Source organism: Protopterus annectens, chromosome 7.part0 (genome assembly GCF_019279795.1).
Source record: "Protopterus annectens isolate FY-2018-M chromosome 7.part0, PAN1.0, whole genome shotgun sequence".
In the NCBI taxonomy this organism is placed as follows: Eukaryota; Metazoa; Chordata; order Ceratodontiformes; family Protopteridae; genus Protopterus; species Protopterus annectens.
Window position 1 is genome coordinate 452,190,990 of NC_056739.1, and position 15,000 is coordinate 452,205,989.

At 40.9% G+C, this 15,000-nt stretch overlaps 1 protein-coding gene and 1 long non-coding RNA gene across 2 annotated transcripts in view; one reads left to right on the forward strand and one right to left on the reverse strand.

Annotated features, from left to right (window-relative positions):
• LOC122806534 overlaps positions 1–8,620 on the reverse strand; it is a 103,103-nt gene extending 94,483 nt beyond the window's left edge. Inside the window, exon 1 of the long non-coding RNA XR_006365520.1 lies at positions 8,539–8,620. This is a non-coding gene — a long non-coding RNA (uncharacterized LOC122806534). The remainder of the gene's footprint in view (positions 1–8,538) is intronic.
• Position 8,621: 1 nt separating this feature from the next.
• The window catches only part of EIF5A (eukaryotic translation initiation factor 5A), a gene marked incomplete in the record, with an annotated part of 366,037 nt that continues 359,658 nt past the window's right edge, over positions 8,622–15,000 (forward strand). Inside the window, 1 exon segment of the mRNA XM_044077033.1 lies at positions 8,622–8,751.

The window sequence follows — 15,000 nt, forward strand, 5'->3', positions numbered from 1 at the left end:
TTTTCAGCTATTGAGAACTCAGCACAGCTCCTCGTGGTGGCCAGCAGTGTTCCTGTAGCAGCAGAGACCAGAAAAGACTACCTTTCCAGATTTTAAGTATTTTTCCTGGCTTTTTCGACTATTTGATACTTTTGACCACTATGTTTGCTTGTTTTATCGAAGTTTGCACTGTTTTTACTGTCTTTATAAGCTAAAACTGTTTACTGCACTTGCTAATTTAAGTCTTGCCTAAAAGTTAAATTACAGGCTAATACACTCAAGTGTACTAGCTTTTGATAGCAATTAATCGAAAATTATAGCATTTATTGTGTTTTCTGCCTTTCTGTAAAAAAATCTTGAAAAAAACCCCCAAAAAAATCTTTGTTTTTCCATACTTTCCTAACTAGTGTTCCAGAGACCAGATTTTGCTGATCCCTGGGCTTTGTCTTGGTTCCTGTGTTTCTCCATTTTCCTTGTTTGGTCAGGGGGAAGTTTCTTTACTCACCAGTGAGAGTGGGGAGTACTGAGCTGCCTGTTTGTCCTTAGAGGAGTGGTTTAAGGCAGTAACTTGTAGTTTATTGGCCATTTTGGGTCATTTCCAGCCCCCTGCTATAAAGCACGCTTTGGCGGGCTTTTTCAGCTATTGAGAACTCAGCACAGCTCCTCGTGGTGGCCAGCAGTGTTCCTGTAGCAGCAGAGACCAGAAAAGACTACCTTTCCAGATTTTAAGTATTTTTCTTGGCTTTTTCGACTATTTGATACTTTTGACCACTATTTTTGCTTGTTTTATCGAAGTTTGCACTGTTTTTACTGTCTTTATAAGCTAAAACTGTTTACTGCACTTGCTAATTTAAGTCTTGCCTAAAAGTTAAATTACAGGCTAATACACTCAAGTGTACTAGCTTTTGATAGCAATTAATCGAAAATTATAGCATTTATTGTGTTTTCTGCCTTTCTGTAAAAAAATCTTGAAAAAAAAAAAAAAATCTTTGTTTTTCCATACTTTCCTAACTAGTGTTCCAGAGACCAGATTTTGCTGATCCCTGGGCTTTGTCTTGGTTCCTGTGTTTCTCCATTTTCCTTGTTTGGTCAGAGGGAAGTTTGTTTACTCACCAGTGAGAGTGGGGAGTACTGAGCTGCCTGTTTGTCCTTAGAGGAGTGGTTTAAGGCAGTAACTTGTAGTTTATTGGCCATTTTGGGTAATTTCCTGTCTTTTCCAGCCCCCTGCTATAAAGCGCGCTTTGGCGGGCTTTTTCAGCTATTGAGAACTCAGCATAGCTCCTCGTGGTGGCCAGCAGTGTTCCTGTAGCAGCAGAGACCAGAAAAGACTACCTTTCCAGATTTTAAGTATTTTTCTTGGCTTTTTCGACTATTTGATACTTTTGATCACTATGTTTGCTTGTTTTATCGAAGTTTGCACTGTTTTTACTGTCTTTATAAGCTAAAACTGTTTACTGCACTTGCTAATTTAAGTCTTGCCTAAAAGTTAAATTACAGGCTAATACACTCAAGTGTACTAGCTTTTGATAGCAATTAATCGAAAATTATAGCATTTATTGTGTTTTCTGCCTTTCTGTAAAAAAAAATCTTGAAAAAAAACAAAAAATATCTTTGTTTTTCCATACTTTCCTAACTAGTGTTCCAGAGACCAGATTTTGCTGATCCCTGGGCTTTGTCTTGGTTCCTGTGTTTCTCCATTTTCCTTGTTTGGTCAGGGGGAAGTTTCTTTACTCACCAGTGAGAGTGGGGAGTACTGAGCTGCCTGTTTGTCCTTAGAGGAGTGGTTTAAGGCAGTAACTTGTAGTTTATTGGCCATTTTGGGTCATTTCCAGTCTTTTCCAGCCCCCTGCTATAAAGTGCGTTTTGGCGGGCTTTTTCAGCTATTGAGAACTCAGCACAGCTCCTCGTGGTGGCCAGCAGTGTTCCTGTGGCAGCAGAGACCAGAAAAGACTACCTTTCCAGATTTTAAGTATTTTTCTTGGCTTTTTCGACTATTTGATACTTTCGACCACTGTTTTTGCTTGTTTTATCGAAGTTTGCACTGTTTTTACTGTCTTTATAAGCTAAAACTGTTTACTGCACTTGCTAATTTAAGTCTTGCCTAAAAGTTAAATTACAGGCTAATACACTCAAGTGTACTAGCTTTTGATAGCAATTAATCGAAAATTATAGCATTTATTGTGTTTTCTGCCTTTCTGTAAAAAAATCTTGAAAAAAAAAAAAAATATCTTTGTTTTTCCATACTTTCCTAACTAGTGCTCCAGAAACCAGATTTTGCTGATCCCTGGGCTTTGTCTTGGTTCCTGTGTTTCTCCATTTTCCTTGTTTGGTCAGGGGGAAGTTTCTTTACTCACCAGTGAGAGTGGGGAGTACTGAGCTGCCTGTTTGTCCTTAGAGGAGTGGTTTAAGGCAGTAACTTGTAGTTTATTGGCCATTTTGGGTAATTTCCAGTCTTTTCCAGCCCCCTGCTATAAAGCACGCTTTGGCGGGCTTTTTCAGCTATTGAGAACTCAGCATAGCTCCTCGTGGTGGCCAGCAGTGTTCCTGTAGCAGCAGAGACCAGAAAAGACTACCTTTCCAGATTTTAAGTATTTTTCTTGGCTTTTTCGACTATTTGATACTTTTGACCACTATGTTTGCTTGTTTTATCGAAGTTTGCACTGTTTTTACTGTCTTTATAAGCTAAAACTGTTTACTGCACTTGCTAATTTAAGTCTTGCCTAAAAGTTAAATTACAGGCTAATACACTCAAGTGTACTAGCTTTTGATAGCAATTAATCGAAAATTATAGCATTTATTGTGTTTTCTGCCTTTCTGTAAAAAAAAATCTGGAAAAAAAACAAAAAAATATCTTTGTTTTTCCATACTTTCCTAACTAGTGTTCCAGAGACCAGATTTTGCTGATCCCTGGGCTTTGTCTTGGTTCCCGTGTTTCTCCATTTTCCTTGTTTGGTCAGGGGGAAGTTTCTTTACTCACCAGTGAGAGTGGGGAGTACTGAGCTGCCTGTTTGTCCTTAGAGGAGTGGTTTAAGGCAGTAACTTGTAGTTTATTGGCCATTTTGGGTCATTTCCAGTCTTTTCCAGCCCCCTGCTATAAAGTGCGTTTTGGCGGGCTTTTTCAGCTATTGAGAACTCAGCACAGCTCCTCGTGGTGGCCAGCAGTGTTCGTGTGGCAGCAGAGACCAGAAAAGACTACCTTTCCAGATTTTAAGTATTTTTCTTGGCTTTTTCGACTATTTGATACTTTCGACCACTGTTTTTGCTTGTTTTATCGAAGTTTGCACTGTTTTTACTGTCTTTATAAGCTAAAACTGTTTACTGCACTTGCTAATTTAAGTCTTGCCTAAAAGTTAAAATACAGGCTAATACACTCAAGTGTACTAGCTTTTGATAGCAATTAATCGAAAATTATAGCATTTATTGTGTTTTCTGCCTTTCTGTAAAAAAAATCTTGAAAAAAAAACAAAAAAATATCTTTGTTTTTCCATACTTTCCTAACTAGTGTTCCAGAGACCAGATTTTGCTGATCCCTGGGCTTTGTCTTGGTTCTTGTGTTTCTCCATTTTCCTTGTTTGGTCAGGGGGAAGTTTCTTTACTCACCAGTGAGAGTGGGGAGTACTGAGCTGCCTGTTTGTCCTTAGAGGAGTGGTTTAAGGCAGTAACTTGTAGTTTATTGGCCATTTTGGGTCATTTCCAGTCTTTTCCAGCCCCCTGCTATAAAGCGCGCTTTAGCGCGGAGCTGCCACCGTTGCACACTAGGGCAGCGCCGGTTAATCAGGTTTAAACTATTCGGGCTACCTAAAGTCCACTCTTCAAATTTTCCCTTAAAACTACCTTCCTCAAAGTGTACTACTGTTCTATTTAGTGTATCCTATAACTATAAATTATCCCTACTTGACTCCCAAGTAGACTATTCTCTATCTGTATAGCCCAGCACTTGCTCCTACAGTACTTATCACCTTGATACAGCACTCTTGTTATAGATAGTACCCCAAAAAAGCAAACCCCATTTCTCGGTCACCCACATCCCCCAAAACCTTTTTTAAGTTTTTCTGTCTATTCCTTCTAGCATGTCGAGGGATCAGTTGCTAATGTCCTCTCATGCTCAGCTGGTGAACCTGGGAATATTGAGGCAATGTTACAATTGCCTCATGTACACAGACAACCCTCTCCTCCTCCCACAAAACACAAATACATGCGAGAGATGCAACTATACGGCCAAACTGGAGGCTGAGCTCTCTCAACATAGGACTGGCAAGACCAGACAGGAGGAGAAGGTAACCACACACACTATAGACCCAGTCTCACATAATACCATCACAACCTCAAATCATACACATAAACACACAAAGACATACTTGGAGGCTCTGATCAAAAATCTACCAAAACAGCAGAGGCCACCAAAGCAGACACCCAAACAACTACCACCTCAGAACACAACACCTGCAACACATAGACCACACAGTCAGAGTGTCAAGCAGTCACAGCCCTTAAGGCCAAACACAATGCCAGACACACTAGTCATTGGTGACTCCATAGTCAGACACACTGACGTCCCGCTCACCAGACTGAGTAAGGAAAAGGTCACAGTAAGCTGCCTGTCGGGCGCTAGAATCCGCCACATAACGCAAGCACTCTGGTCTCTCAACAGCAGGTACAAGTATGACTCAATCATTGTCCACGCTGGTGTAAATGACCTGAGACGTACCTCCTTGGACTACATGAAAAGAGACATAGAGGAGCTCTCTGATTATGTAGCCCAAGCAGGTATGACCCTGACCTTGAGCAGTATCCTACCTTCACCAAGAATGATGCCACAATACAGAGATAAGATGATCAGCTTTAACAATTGGCTTAAATTCTGGTGTCATTCAAAGGGGATCCAATGTCTGTCTGCCTGGGATGACATGCTAGACAAGCCACGCTGCTTCGCAAGGGACAGCTTGCACCTGTCACCCCTGGGATTCCGGATTTTGGCAAAGGCTCTTGCTACCCCCATAGTGCCTTTTTTAGGCAAGGCTCAAATTCTAAACCTACCACCCTAGAACACAACAAAGAAAAAAAACTAAGGGTAATGCTGCTCAATGCCAGAAGTCTTAACCTCAAGATGCACGCACTCGAGGCCCTTCTCAGTATGGAGAACATCGATGTCTGTGCTGTGACAGAAACCTGGTTCAAGGCTCCTGAGAGCACCCCAGCACTATCAGGTTTTACCTCATATCATGCGTTCCGGCCCCAAAATCCGGACAATACCAAGAAAGGGGTATCCATATTCATCAAGGACACCCACACCTCAAGATTGGTGGCAACGCACGATGCATCGGAAACCATCCAGGTGCAATTAACCATAGGCAAGACTGCTCTGCAATTTGTAGCATGTTACAGGCCACCCTCACAAACTCAGGAACCTCACATGGCCTTCCTGAAAACACTGGAGGGGATAAATGTATCTCCAAACACCATCATACTAGGTGACTTCAACTACCCTAATATAGACTGGGAACACTACTCAAGCCCAAACACTCTAGCCCAAAAGTTCCTGGAATTCATAAACTCAAATGCCATGGAACAACTAGTCACCATCCCCACAAGTGGAGAAAACATACTTGATCTCATCATCACGAACATGGGAGCACAATGTTCAACACCGGAAGTATACCCCTCACTGGTGAGATCAGATCACAAACTAATCTCTCTGGAGGTCCTCATCCCGCCCACCGAAATAAAAAAGACCACAGTAAAGAACTTCTCGAAAGCCGACTTCACACTTCTAAAGACTAGTGTGGTCTCCTTTAAGGCCCCCGAGCCAGCGGTAAACATTACTCAAACCGCTGAATCACTTACAAATGCCTTCTACCAGCACCTGCAGGGCTGCATGGATCAGGCAATCCCAAGCAAAACAAAGACTCTTTGTACCAAAGGCAAGCGTCCAGTCTGGTGGACCCCAGCCATAAACAAACTCTACAACAAAAGGAGAAAGCTACTACAAGATAGAGCAAAATCCTTAAAAGGTAAGACACCGCTGATCATTATAAGTAAAAAGCTAAGAGCTCTCATAAAATCATCCAAAGCTAATTTTGAGAGAAAAATAGCTAAGGACTCTAAAGACAACCATAAGGCATTCTTTAGCTATGTCAGAAACCTAGGAGGAAACTCCCAGATATGCTCAGAATTAGTCCAAAAGGATGTGAAGATTACTGATCCTACAGACATTGCCAACATACTGGCTGACAGGTTCAGTGCAAACTTCTCCCCCCCCAAAAGGAGAGATATCTATACCAAATGATTGTAGCCCCCCAAACATCTCTAACGCCCAGGTGAGAACTGCTCTCTCCAAGGCAAAGAACACAGCAACCATGGGACCTGATGGTGTCCCCGGCTGTGTGCTCCACGAACTCAACGAGGAATTAAACCCACAGTTAGGACAGCTGTTTAATCTTAGTCTCACCTCTGGATACGTACCCAGGGAGTGGCGCACAGCGACTGTGGTCCCACTTCACAAAGGCGGTGCCTCCGCCGACCCTGGAAATTACCATCCCATTAGCTTGACAAGCCTTATCTGCAAAGCCATGGAGAGGATCATAACGGATCTCATAAATAAAGACATAGGGAATTTGCAGACTTTGGATCCAACCCAGTTTGGCTTTGTCAAAGGCAGATCATGCCTTTTAAACTTGGTTGACTTTTTCGAAACAGTCACCAAGGCCATTGACGAGGGAAAGGCAGTCCATACAGCCTACCTAGACCTGGCAAAGGCTTTCGATACAATACCCCACTCGGGTATCATTGAAAAACTCATCAACTTAAATGTAAACCCATACATTACAAGATGGGTTGCAAACTGGCTGAGTGACAGAACCCACAGGGTCAGAGTTGCTGGTGCCATGTTTGACTCAAAGCCTGTCACAAGTGGTGTCCCACAGGGCTCAGTCCTGGGCCCACTCTTGTTTGGCATCTACTTTTCTGACGTACAAGCAAACACAGGAGGGTTATGGCTGACAAAGTTTGCAGATGACTGCAAACTGGGCGCCGTACTCGAAAACACATCTGACACAGATATCCTTCAGAAGGGTCTCACAGAAACGGATAACTGGTGCCAGAGCCATGGCCTAAAGTTAAATGCCAAGAAATGCATAGTCATACCCTTCGGGAAAAACAAGGTTACCCCTAGCTACCATATAGGTGGCAATCCACTGATCACAGAAGAAGTTATCAGGGACCTGGGGACCCAGGTTGACAGTAGCCTTTCATTCGACGCTCATATTGCTAAAGTAGTTAGGAAGACCTTCTACATTGCCCACCTTATCATGAAGGGATTCACATCTAGATCAAGGGAGGTCATAGTCTCCCTATACTCATCACTCATCAGACCAATGATTGAGTACAATGCCCCATTCGGAATGTATCTGACCCGACACTTGCAGCAGCTGGAGAGGCCACAAAAGTTCCTCACCAAAAGGATAAAGGGTCTCAAAAATCTGTCTTATGCTGCCCGACTGAAAGAACTCCAGCTATATTCAGTTGCTTACCGCTTGCTCAGAGGTGACCTGTGCCTGACATACAAGGCCATGTCAAACCCAGATTTGATGAACATGCTTCATCTCAAAAAATCTAGATCCCTCAGAGCCACAAGGGCGGGAGACTTAAACCTCGACACGGTTATTAATAGGACGTGCTGGAGGGATAGATTCATCACCCAAAGACTCCCTATGCTGTGGAACAAAATCCCGGTATATGTGAGGCAGAGCACCTCGCTGGCCTTGTTCAAGAGGAATCTTGACCAATGGATGGGAGATCGCAGATACACCCCAGGGGTTACCTCAGTGTCACTGCTCGACAGAGGCACAGCAAAATAATGGGCATAGTTTCTCCAAACTAAAGGGTGGCGTAAGCCACAAAACTATGGGCTAGGCTTGTAAATGCCCTCGGGCAGACAGCCTAGTATGAACCTATGAACTACGTTTCTGCAAGGGGCACCCCCCCCCCCTCTAAATTAAATATACCAACTCCAAGATTGTACTACAGTGGGAAAAAGTTAATTTCCTAATCCTACTATATCAAGCACCCCCCTCCCCCCGCAGCACCACCACCGCCGTTCACCCATATATATATATATATATATATACACATACACAGACACAGTTTTAGAAGCTTTTAGATTTCTTTGTAATTTTTGTAGGTACAGATGGAACACCAGGTTGGTTTTCATTTTTTAGAGCCAGGTCAGTGCATTTATCAAGACGCGCATAGAATTCTACTTAAATTTTAGAGATCCAAAATATAACGTGGTTAACCAGAGCAGAATATTTAAAATAAAACACACAAGTATTTGACAAATAAGGCATTCTTTATATTGTGTTCTCTTTTCACCTGCTATCCAACAATCTAGATGAACCAACTGCAGTTTGTTCATTGTACTATTTCTGTACGAAGCCCATAAAAATTAACATTTTTTTCACTGAAATAAAAACTGTTTACTATTTTATTATCCGCCTGTATGAACTACTAGTATTGTACTGCTATATTATAAACGACAGAACGCAAGTTTGGTTGCCATACCTAAAACGAACTTTGCTGTGGTCGTTACTCGGATGCGTCAATCACGTTAGCGTGACGATACAGGGGTGAGGGGAAGAGTGTATGCGCATTTCCGGAGATTTTGCACTTGCGCTTCGTAGCGTGTGTGCGGCAGAGTAGCAGCGGCTTGGGTTGCAGCACTCTACGGCGGCGTCTACAGGCAGCAAGGAGCGGTAGCGGTAAAAGTTGCTGAAGGTGAGTAAGGGCGGTTGGAAACACGAGATTCTCCAGTGACAGTACTGTGGAAAACGGTGCCAGTGACATATTTTGCGCTTTTTTTGTTTGCAGCATTTGAGCTGTGTAGCTGTGGGCGCGCCGGGCCTTGCCGGTAGCGAGTATAGCATATGAAAAAGTACACTGGTAGGTATTTTTAACTGGAGCACGCTGTATGGGTAAAGCAGTTGCTTGCTGATTAAGAGTCAAAGTAGTAGATCTAAAGAGAAAGTTTTAATTTTGTGCAATGTGGTGTAGGTGTTTGCAGTTCTAAATGTAGTTTTTATTGCCTGAGACACGTGTGAAATGCAGGGATGGGTTACCTGCATTTGTCTCGCATAGCGGTTTGGCATAGGGTGTAGCTGTAGAGGGAGGGGTTAGCTTGGGTATTTGCACAGAAGCGTCAAGTGGCGATAAATATAGAAAAAGATGTTGGTATTAAAAGGTCCCTTCGGGTAAGTTCAGGGGGTGCTTTGTAGTGTATTGATTATCCTTTAACCTGAAGGCCTTTTTATATTTAGTAGAAAAGTTTGACTTAAGTGTACAGCTGTGTGGAATACTGAGTTTTAGAGATTTTAACATGTTTTTTGAAATATATTTTTTAATGATTTTTTTTTTAGTATTTATTTCCAAGTAACTACTTTGGATGATGCTACGAAGTATAAAAAAATGTAATTATGATTTCATCGGGATTGATTGTAATCTGGTCAATGAGCCCAGTGAGCATGCTACTCTGGCGTAAAAGAAAAACTGGGATGGGGGTGTTAATACAACTTTTGTGGGTGACTAAGTCCGCGGTAGGTTTATCAGTTACGTGTTTGTTTTAAATTTGGCCTTGTTCTCCGATTACTGAACATTTTTCCATTTAAAAAGAAGCGTCTTTCAGTGTTTTTTAAAGGCTGGCATGTTATTTTGGCTCTTGTCTTGGTTAGTTCAAAGTACAGTTAAAATTCAAAGTTTGTGCCTTCGGAAATGGGTTGACGTTTTATGATAGCGCTAATTTTAAGGATGAGTTGTGCATAGTGTTAATAATATTAGGTGATTTGGAGAATAAAAATAAACCGTAAATAAAAGTATAGTATCAATATAGCTATTAAGGACCATATTTTAGGAATTCGAAGTGGTTGAAGGTATTGCTCAGCTTTCTGTACTGGATCGCCAAGTCTATTTTCAGTCACTGACCAAAACATGTTTAAATGTGTGTTGCTGTACTAATATCTTTTTTAAGATGTAATTGCTTGCTAGGAAGATACTAGTTGATGTCATACCTTTCAAGTGTACTGACTGAAATGTGATGTACAACGGGCATTTTAGTTTTATGCCTCTAGTAAAACCTTTCTTTTTATGGTAGTGAATGTCTAATGGGTTGCTTTCGGCACAGATGTTAATATTAATTACATTTCAATATGTCAGGCGGGTTTAGGGCGGGGCTTGCTACTGCGCATCTGGTGGGTTAGTACACTTCAATATCACCTGTACCCGTTTACGGGGACTGTCTTTCATTTTGATCCTTTCTTGCTCTTAGCTGTTACACACCCGTCCAACTCCAATTTGTAACACATTAGTGCCGAGTTTCTGGAACGGATATCCATGGTAAATATAAAATTCATCAAAATTAACTTAAGTAGAAAATAAAGCCTTTAACCACTCAATGAGCTTCCTAGATGAAGTTAGTAAGCTGTCATGATGTGTTCCTCATTTTGATAATTTGCTCTGTTATTAGAGGGAGTGTTCCACATTTGGGTGATGGGAGGTTGACAGTTTTGGTTTTGAGTTCAGCAGGACACTCCTTTGGTTTTGAGTTCAGCAGGACACTCCTTTGGTTTTGAGTTCAGCAGGACACTCCTTTGGTTTTGAGTTCAGCAGGACACTCCTTTGGTTTTGAGTTCAGCAGGACACTCCTTTGGTTTTGAGTTCAGCAGGACACTCCTTTGGTTTTGAGTTCAGCAGGACACTCCTTTGGTTTTGAGTTCAGCAGGACACTCCTTTGGTTTTGAGTTCAGCAGGACACTCCTTTGGTTTTGAGTTCAGCAGGACACTCCTTTGGTTTTGAGTTCAGCAGGACACTCCTTTGGTTTTGAGTTCAGCAGGACACTCCTTTGGTTTTGAGTTCAGCAGGACACTCCTTTGGTATTAAACTGACTAGTGAACATACGGTGAAATACAGGAAAATAGGTCCTGGTGAGGATAACTTGGAAATCGGACTTCAACGCCTTTCAGATCTTTCTTCGGGTACTATATTGAGTAAATGTCAACAGGAAAATAGGTCCTGGTGAGGAGAACTTGGAAATCGGACTTCAACGCCTTTCAGATCTTTCTTCAGGTACTATGTTGAGTAAATGTCAACGAAGGATGGGAGCCATGAGTAAAGTTTAACTGCATTGCTAATGGCTGCTATGTTAATGTATAAGGTCGTTGGCATGTTGAGAGTAGATCATTAAAGGACTGAAAAGGGAAAATTTGGAGGGTGAATGTTTGAAGGAAAAGCAGTCTATTGTGTGCTGGCCCAAGTTAGGTGTATGATACTCTCATTACTGCTTAAGGTTTTTCATCTGCATTTTGCTGTTGAAGATGACCATTTGATTTTTGCTTTGACACTTTTTTTATATGGAGTCTGGCTGCACTGAATATTCATATTAATTGTTACAGTTTCAAGAAAATAATGGTGTATACTGATGCTCATTTTGTTGCGAGTGGGATCAGTGCACAGATGAGTTTGGTGTGTATCTTTATTTTTTGTTTGATCATGTTGGTGGTATGTGTTGCAACCATGGGTACTTTTCCAAAATGATTTCCCATTTGGTAAAAGTTATTGTCTGAAAGTTGAGGTAGGATTAAACAACGTCACTGGGCTATTTGTCTACAAATCAGTAGAATTGGTTGAAAATTGGCTTGAGAGAGATCAAAGGGCAACAGCTTTGAAATACCTCTCCAAGGAAGGATATTGTGAAGTCCTTTAAGATGTAATATCTAGAAAGGCATTGTGAAGAGTCTGAGGAAGTAGTGGAACAGTAAGTAGCTCCTTGACTATGCAGAATGTCAATGGTCACCATGTATGACTGCTTTGTTTTGGTGAATCTGTTTGGAAGAACATGTTGCTTGTGGGAAGTAGCAACAGTGATTCGGTTACATGGTCACTTGACCAGTATTGAGAACAGCAGAGAAATTGCTGTTTTCTGGTTTCAAGTTTTGCATCAGATTTTATTTAAGGGGTTCAATGTTTAACTGGAAGCCTAGTTAAAATGCCACAGTAGAACTTTAAGTTCGTTTTCAACTTCTGGGATGTTGAGTGGTTTGCTGTGTTAGTATATGGACCAATTGACAGTGCAGATTAATCTTTAACATTTTAGTGTGCATAGACTTGAGGATGGAGTCGTCTCCTCCACAGGAGCTGGACGTGTAGCTGTACATGGGTTAGCAAGTCTACAATCGTGGCAGAGGTTGCATTTGTGCTGTTAAACTAATTCAAAAGTTATTTTGTGGTAAAGAAGATTCTGATGTGCCATTCGCTTGTACTTGGTGTTTTTTTATGTAGAGCCTTTCTTCGTGCTTTGACAGCCCTGTCTGGGCTTCACGTTTTTTTGCTTTTATAGTCATGAAAATGCCTTGTTTGTGAGTTTCCACTGAGATGCTTTCCCAAGTGTTGAATCAGGTAAGTGTGTGTGTGAGGAATCTTCTCTTCTTGGCGATATTCATGTGTGGTTTAGTTAACTGCCATAATGTTGATACTTGACATTTAAATTTAGGAGCAGTAGTGATTTAATTGAAACAGCACGTGAATAGTGTGATCTCTGGGAAATCTTCCTGCATATGTAAGATGCAAGCTATGGTGGGCCCATCGGAAGTTTTATAATGGAGGAGGTGGCTTACATTTTAGTGTCACCACTCAGAATGGTGAACATGGACAACAGTTTTTATGGAATGCTGCATTCTGAAGACATTTTAAAATTTCAGAGGGTACCTTGTATATGAGGGACAGTTAACATGAGTAGTGTTTTTTTTTTTATGCTTTAAATTCTTAACTGAATTTAAATGACTCAGTGTTCTTGTACTTTGCAGGCACAGCTGTTACACTGATCACTTACACTGTCATGTGGGTGTATGTGCAGGAGTAAGCTAAACAGTAGTTTGAAAGCTTGTCAAGATGGACATTAAGCAGGTGTTATCCTAGGCCTGCAGCCGGCTGAGATTTTGCACTGTCAGAATGCTTTTATTTCAAACGCTTCATTTTCTTGACGGTGTTTGAACGTGGGAATGAAACGCAAGGGATTTAGCATAAGAATTCAAAAAGCAAAAATAATAAATTTTGAAGTATCAATATAAATGTTCTGTCCCGACTGACTTGCTGCTACTTTCCTGTTGTCTTGGCTGTTAAGCAGGTGTTCTTGCTCAGTGATTTATTTTTGCAGAGTCAGTGATATTTGAAATGGTGGAAACTGTTTGATTCTTGTTTTTCAAAACACCTTTATTGAATTATCACGTGTAACGTGAATAAACCATATTAAAAAGTTCACATTTACCAGCAGAAGTTATGTAGACTGTAATAAACCAATATTACACAAATTCAGTTCCTGCCTTAAACCTTATTATTTAACTTACTATTGCTTTCAAGTATAGTTGGCTTAGTTTAGACTGATTTCCATTTTCTAGTAATTGCTTATTTTGCAGGCACCAGCATTAAACTTAACACTGCCTTACTGTGTTTAAGCCGTTCAGATCCTGTATCCCAGCTCAATCTTTTGACCTCTTCATTCCTGTCGTTGTTGTGCAGTGTTCTATATGCCTTAGTAGTAATTTTAACGTCTATTTATATTTTAGATTCAAATAAGATTTCAGCCAGTAGAGGTCTTTGTTTAGGATTCCGTTATCATACATAAAATGAAGGCTGTAGCTGTAAAGTCTTCGTTGGTTTTATTATCCCCTGTCTTGGGTTATCAGTGTTGCACAAGAGTGATGTCCTTTTTTTGGTTTCGTGGGGTACAAGTGTCTGGAAATAAGGCTATTCTTTTTGTAAACAATGCAAATTTTACCATTGAATTAGAGTCCTTTATTTTCTTTGCCAGTGGTTCTAAACATAATGTAAACAACAAAGGGAAAGAGGACACTCCTGTCTGCTTCGTAACGCTATTATATCTGAGTAAAAATTTATTTTGTTTAACCAGGAAAGTCCGACTGGATTCAGGTCCATTTTTAGCAGAGGCTCTGGAAGAAAAGCTCCACATAAACATACGTAAGACATAACAGTTGGAGTTTTTTATACAATTGCATATGTATGCATGTTCCAGGTTTGTTGGAATACATAGAATTACAAATATTGGAACATAAACAGTTGTAGTGCAAAGCTGAGCAAGGTAACATTTCATTTAGTATAATACATTAGAGTGAGACAGCTGATTTTATCCAATTTATTATAAGACATTTATGCAAGTAGCCAGGGAATGTAGTAATACAGAGTTAATAGTGAGTAGGTTAGGTTTGTACAGGGGCACAGCCTGTAAAAATTTTTACATGTGCTTTGGGAGAAGTTTTAAATGGGGTTATGGAGTGGACTACCGTAAGTTTAGCAGGGAGTAGGTTCCAGATTTTGATGACTCGCCTGCTTAGTTATTGGATTTAAACAGTTATCAGAAGAACGGAATGTTAAGTTATTGTAGGGATTTGCTTTCGTGCTGATAGAGGACTTTATGAACAACTGTTAATTGTGTATACCGAGTTGAGAGGGTAACTCTAGCCAGCCTAGGGACTGTAGGTTAAGACAGTGTTGTGTTCTATATGTTGAACCAGTGGCAAATCTGGCAGTGTTATAGCAGCTGTTTATTAAGGTCAGGTTTACTTAGGTTTGTATAAATCGAGGGGGCATAAAGAAGGGTTAATAGTAAGTCTGTACAGGCAATTACTGTCCTAGCAGTTGGGGTTAGGAATGGCTTAATCATATATGAAGAGCCATGCTTTTGTATTTACCGTTTTAATGGTTGGGCATTATTATTACACCTAATAGTTTTGTAGTAGATTCTGAGGAAGTTATGGTGCCATGGTTACATATTATGGTAAATGATGGCAAAGGGACTTTCCGAGTGGGGTGAAGAGTAACCGTTTTCTTCTGTTTGGATTTAATAGAAGACAACGATGTGAGCCAGCTTTCAACTTTAAAGGTATTTTGGGGCAAGGTCTGTAGGTCTATCTGGGAGGTGGCAGAACAGATTGGGGGAGAGTGGTCTGCATATTGAATGC